We start from the raw sequence: 6,373 nt of genomic DNA on the forward strand, positions 1-6,373 counted from the left end.
TTTTGCCCATTCAGTATGATATTGGCTGTGGGTTTGTCATAAATAGCTCTTATTATTTTGAGATACATCCCATCAATACCTAATTTGTTGAGAGTTTTCAGCCTTTGCCTTCTTAAAGGTTTAATTTGCCCTTAGGTGGACAGAGAAGCATAAAGTTAATTTTAACTGCTAGTTGGTCGCAGTTCAAAAGCCTCATGTGTGGTTTGAGTTTCAGCTTAGATCTTTCCTTACATGTCTTTCCTGACAGCTCCTCAGATTTAGATAGTGTGAGGATCAAAACTGTATGAAGGTGCTTTACTCTTGATAATCTGAGAACATCAACTAGGATAATTTTGAGTGTATTGGAAATGTTTTTCGAACTCTTTGAGAGTCTAGGCAATTTCACTTGGGTTCTGTGATTAATTTGCTAAGTATTAGGATGAAATCAAGAAACCTGCAGTTTTAATTGAATTGCCTTTGATTTTGTTTCTCAAAAAATGGGACAACAAAAATACCCACTTAGGACTACTGTTTCAGGCACTGCCTAATTGCATTTATCAGATCTTCTTATATTCATTCCATGAGGAATTGAAGACCAGTTCAGTCAAGCAGCTGCCAAGGTTACATGTATAGTAAAGGGCACATTCCCAGATCAAGCCCATGTAGACTGACTCTAGATTCTGATTCTGAACTGCTCTATTTCTGAATTGGAGTTTAACTTCTCTGTCACCCCTAGATTAATGGTGAGTGTTTTCTCTCTCTCACCCGAGTTAATTCCATTAACTCTAATCAGAACCCTAATTTAGCATATTTCCGGTAGAGTTGTCCTACTCTAAAGTTTTTGTGCTATGTCTTAACTGTTTTTTATAAATGAAGGGATATCTTCCTCTGTAACATATGGGTGTATTGTATAATCTTTGAACAGGCTAAGGCATTCCAGAGAAAAGATAGATGAATTTCATATATTTGTATTAAAGCAATCCATTTTATTAAAACATAGATAAATAGTGGATTATTTAGGCAAGTTGCACTCTATGTAGGTTAACCACTAAGCTATGCTTCCTCTCTTTGCATGCGTGTGTGTATACATGTGTTTTTCCTAAAGATGCATCGAGGCTTAGTACTTTCAGGATGAGTTTAGTCCTGCACTGTGCCTTGAAAGATGAAGGGAGGGGGTTAGAGACAAAGATAAATTAACTGGTTAGCAGGATCCAGGTCCAAGTCCTTAGATGCCTATTAAAGAGTTCAGGCTTTACCCTGGGGGGAAGTAGGAAGATTTTTGAAAGACTAAGTACTGGGAGGACATGATCAGGTTTGCAACTTAGAACTATCACTGTGGCTGCAGACCTAAGAGTAGACGAGAAGGGTGGGTAGAAAGGTTAGGAAACTACATTTTCCAAAGAAAAACATGGAAAGAACTGAAAGGGTGATCCTTGGAGTCAGAGCCAGGTAGAGTTTAGGGACTTAAGGAGGATTTGGTAAGAGATTTATTGTGAATCTTACATCCTAAAATTTTAATTTTTTTTTCTTTTCTAGAGATGATAAATAGCCAGAGATGTCAGTGACACTCGTGGACATAGTAAGCATAGTAGGAGCTGAAAAACTAGAAGCAATGAAAATGGCAACTATTTTGACCTAAAAGATGCAGTGTCTTCAGAACATTTGATCATAAAACCAGAAATTAAAGGATGAGAAAAACATTTTTCTGAAGCTTATACTTTCACATTTACTAGAGAGCATATTTGTATGGATGGGGTTGGGTAAACACTCAACAAAAGTTTCTTTAAAAAGAAGAAACCATCCTGGTTTGATGTTACATAATCACCAGTTGCCCTCTGCTCCCTTCCTTCCCCAAACTGCCCTGTTGCTTGCAGGCTCACCTGAGCTGAGAGGCAGCCCTCACTCCCCATTGGCACCTCACTGGGGCCTTCTTTACACCCTGGAGAACTTCACAGGGAATCTGTATCTGTAACACAGAGGCTTCCTGGTCCAGATGTAGGTACTAGGTCTGACTGGATATTTAAGTCCTGCAGACTTACTCTGCCAGAATTATTTAATCATGTAAAAATAATTTATAATTCTTATAAAGTATCCCCTTCATAAAATAATGAATGTTGGGGTTATTGCATTTACGTACACATGTACAGTATACAAGATTATACATTAATAATGTTTTCAAATAGTTATTGTCAAAGCTATTTTTCTTATGTTTATGAAAGTGCTTATAGAATTAATGTTTTATGAGGCTGGAGATGTATATTTTGTAATTTCATTCTGACATTTGTTAATATTCACTTCCACTGCTGGGTTTGGTTGATGAGATTGACATTGTCTAATTTCAAGCTTTTTGAGTGTGTACTCTTTCATAGCAAGTACGAAATAACTAATAAAAAATATACAAATATGCTTAACAATCAGTAGACTTTCTCACATTGATTACTTACAACAGCTTTAGGTGGGGTGAATCAGATGCCTGTATTACAGAAGCATCTAATGCAAAGCAAAATCAAATCACTTGTATGAGTGCACAGAGGTAGGTGTGGAAGAAAGTGAAACACTATTTTAGGTTTTAGTTACACTCTGCTGTGGTGTGCTGCCTGGTATTTGCATTAACCTGCAAATACTAGGGGTTATGAATTGTTTCTATTATTAAAAATAGCCTTGCTTCATTTCTTCCTAAAATGGAGACAAACGTGTATAGTGTCTATCTTACCAGTATGTGTAAGAATAATATCTTTTTTTTTTTTTTTTTTAAGACGGAGTCTTGCTCTGTCGCCCGGGCTGGAGTGCAGTGGCCGGATCTCAGCTCACTGCAAGCTCCGCCTCCCGGGTTTACGCCATTCTCCTGCCTCAGCCTCCGGAGTAGCTGGGACTACAGGCGCCAGCCACCTCGCCCGGCTAGCTTTTTGTATTTTTTAGTAGAGACGGGGTTTCACCGTGTTAGCCAGGATGGTCTCGAACTCCTGACCTCGTGATCCGCCCGTCTCGGCCTCCCAAAGTGCTGGGATTACAGGCTTGAGCCACCGCGCCCGGCCAAGAATAATATCTTAATGTGTGTAACATGTTTATAGGAACCCGTATTTCAAAGAACTATTTTTGCGAGACTAACCTTCTAAGAAACTCTTTTATTCAAACTTTTGTCTCCATTTATAACTGTTCTATTATTTCTTAATGTTCAGAACCCTTTTCATTATCTATAAGGCTAAGTTTTAGGTAAGTTATGAGAAAATAATAATAATATATGGAAAAGAAATGAATGAGGAGTCAAGATGTCTGCCAATCAAGTATGAGTATGTCAGCCCTTGTATTATGATTTTACCTGGGAGGTGATAATTATTGGATGATGTAATGTAAGGGCAGTGATACTACATGGTATGTAAGACTGTTAAAATCACTGAGGTAAGATATTACTTGAACTAAGCACAGAAATAGAGACAGATTTTTAATGCATTTATTTATCAAAATATCTAAATTAAAGATTTGGTGTGGCTGTTCGCTGGAAACAAATGGCAGACAAACAATATTTCTTGGAGTCATAAATGACATCATACTGTTTCCAGCTTTCTGTGTAGTTTCTTTCTTCAGTTGGTCTTTGCTTAGATTTCCCTGTGTCAGAGAAGACTTCCCTGGACATCAGAGACAGTTACTGATTGCTCATGCTATGAGCTCTTCCCATTTCTCAGCCCGCTTGTGGTAGGTGAGGCCATGATATTAGTTATAGCTGACTGCTTAAAGACTTTAAGGCTCCGTATGTGACTTTCCAGCTCTTGTCCACTGCTACTGCAGCTCTGGCAGGACTACGGAGGTGCCCCGTGTTTCAGATAGGCCAGCCTCCATCCGCCTGTGTCCCTGAATGACTAGAGCACAACCACTGGTGACCTGTGGTGGACACAGAATGGGGGTAAGAAATAAGCTTATGCTACACCACTGGGGTTCAGGGGCTGACTTGCTACCACAGCATAGTCAACCTTTTCTAGCACCCCATTCTGTCTAAATTTAGCAGTCCTACCCCACTCCATGCCTCCCGATCCCTTCACTCTGCTTAGTTTCTTTGTAGCACTGGTTACCGCATGACCTGTCTTTGTTTTACTTTCTCACATCACTTCTCCCTGCCTCCATGCACATACACAAAAATTTAAACTCCATGCCTGGCCAAAATAAATGTTTGTTAAATAAATTCTGCCAGTTCTGTTTGCAATTTATCAGAAGCAAGGAAAGAAATCCTATATAAAGTTGATCTGTGCTTTGGCAATTTTCATTTAGGGTCATTGCCCTTTTTAAAAATGGCTGTGCATTTTTTATGATGAATATAGAGTATTGAGCAGAAATATTTTTTATTAAAATTGTTGAGCCTGTGGAATGAATCTGGCAGCCTATGTGAAAGAAACACTATGCTGGAGAGTCATCTTTCTGCCACGTGTAATCGTTACATTTAACTCTAGTTCTCCATGGGAGATCCATGCAGAGATGTGAAAATGGGACGTGTCTTCCTTCTTCAAAGTTGCTCCAGGTTTTGGCTTCAGGTGCCTCCTGTTTTTTGCCCTCCCTTTTCCCTGGGAGTTGCCTCTGTTTACTTTCATGAAGACTCTTGGTATAAAACATATTTGTATACCTGGGTGTGTGGGAAGGAATTGAAGGCAAAGGTAGCAGTCATTTCAAGCTGAAGATGTTAAGTAGTCATCTAGCACTTGGTTTTTGTAGAACCCCCTGTGGCCATCTCCACAGCGTCGTATTTGAAAGAAATCTTGTGTAAGAACTGGTCTAAGGGTCACTGACTCTGAATGATGGATGTGGTAACAGCATGGCCATTTTAGAGACAGGCAGACCAGATATTGGTTACTTTGATTTTAGTTGACAAAGTTTACTTGCTTTTAAGTTTTAAAACAATACAGCAGTGTGAACTTCAAGTTGTAAACTTTCATTTAGAAAGTTCAAAATTTAGTTCAAATATAAAATATTCTGACTTTGAATAAAAACTGTAAAACTCATTCTTCCTTTTCAGTTGTTTTAAACACAAATGAATCAAGAATATGATTATCACCAATTATTACATGTTTATATTTCTGTTGTATACTGAAGGGATTGGTAAAATGAATGCTGGAGGAAGATTTTGTTTGAGAAATTGGGAAGAGGAGGAAGTAGCAACTAAGACTGAGACAAATGGCCAGTTAGGAAACTCAAGAATATTAAACAGTAGGGAACAATACAGTGTTTCAAGAAGAACTTAAGGGGCAACTGAGTCTATTACAATTGATAGGTCAAGTAGGAGGAGAACAGAAGTATCCATAGGATTTGAGAGCATTCAGGTCATGGAGACAGAGGAGCAATTTTTGTGGAGTGGTAGGCACAAAAACCTGACATGGGTGGTTGTAAGAGGAATCAAGGAGAATGAGAATCCATGATTATTAGGGGTATTTCAGTTCAAGACATATTGAGGCTGGGCGTGGTAGCTCAGTAATCTCAGCCTTTTGGGAGGCCAAGGAGAGCAGATCACTCTAGCCCAGGAGTCAAGTCTAACCTAGGCAACGTGGTGAAACCTGGTCTCCACAGAAAGTTCAAAAATTAGCCAGGTGTGTAATGTAGTCCCAGCTACTTGGGAGGCTGAGGTGGGAGGATTGTTTGAAACCAGGAGGTCAAGCAAGCATGCAGTGAGCCATGATCTTGCCACATACTCCAGCCTAGAAGATAAAGCGAGACCCTGTATTAAAAAAAAAAAAGAAAAAAGACATTGAAAAGTAAAGTAAAAAGTCTGTTTAAAGTTAGAGAGCTAGATAAGAGAATAATGAAATAAAGCCAGTAGAAGGAAATAAATGAGAAAAAAACAGGCAATGACATAATAGAAAAATTTTTAAAAATAATAAACCTAAATCTATTATTGAAATGACTAATAAAAACTGAGGAAAAAGAGCAGAAATAGACATCATGATACAAAAAGGGGGGACGTAACTATAGGTACAGTAATTTTTAAAGAATCTGAAATAACATGCACTGCTTTCTGTGACCTCTTGGCTCATCATGATGGGGGGAAAATCAGGGTCTAGAGTCACAAAATAGGAACTGTGGCTTCTCAGAGGGGCAGTAGAGCATAGTGGTTTAAAAGCATAGACTCTGGTGTCAGACCACATGGGTTTGAAAACGTCCTGACCCTTACTGGTTGTGACTTGGCTAGTGTCTCAGTTTCTCATCTTTAAATGAGGATGATGGGAGTCCTTATGGCGTTATGTGAAAAAACAAGTCAGTTTGTGAAGAAGCACTTAGAATAGCTCGTAACATAAAGTGAACACTGTCTCATGTGGGTATAATTGAGTACAAAAATTTGTTTTATATATATGTATGTGTGTGTGTGTGTATATATATATATATATATGTGTGTGTGTATGTATTTTTTTTTTTT

At 38.5% G+C, this 6,373-nt stretch overlaps 1 long non-coding RNA gene across 1 annotated transcript in view; it reads left to right on the forward strand.

Moving 5' to 3' along the window:
- LOC105510967 overlaps positions 1-2,393 on the forward strand; it is a 9,052-nt gene extending 6,659 nt beyond the window's left edge. Inside the window, exon 2 of the long non-coding RNA XR_001001644.1 lies at positions 1,516-2,393. This is a non-coding gene — a long non-coding RNA (uncharacterized LOC105510967). The remainder of the gene's footprint in view (positions 1-1,515) is intronic.
- Positions 2,394-6,373: the final 3,980 nt, after the last annotated feature.

Source organism: Colobus angolensis, unplaced genomic scaffold, assembly GCF_000951035.1.
Source record: "Colobus angolensis palliatus isolate OR3802 unplaced genomic scaffold, Cang.pa_1.0 Scaffold196, whole genome shotgun sequence".
Classification (NCBI taxonomy): Eukaryota; Metazoa; Chordata; class Mammalia; order Primates; family Cercopithecidae; genus Colobus; species Colobus angolensis.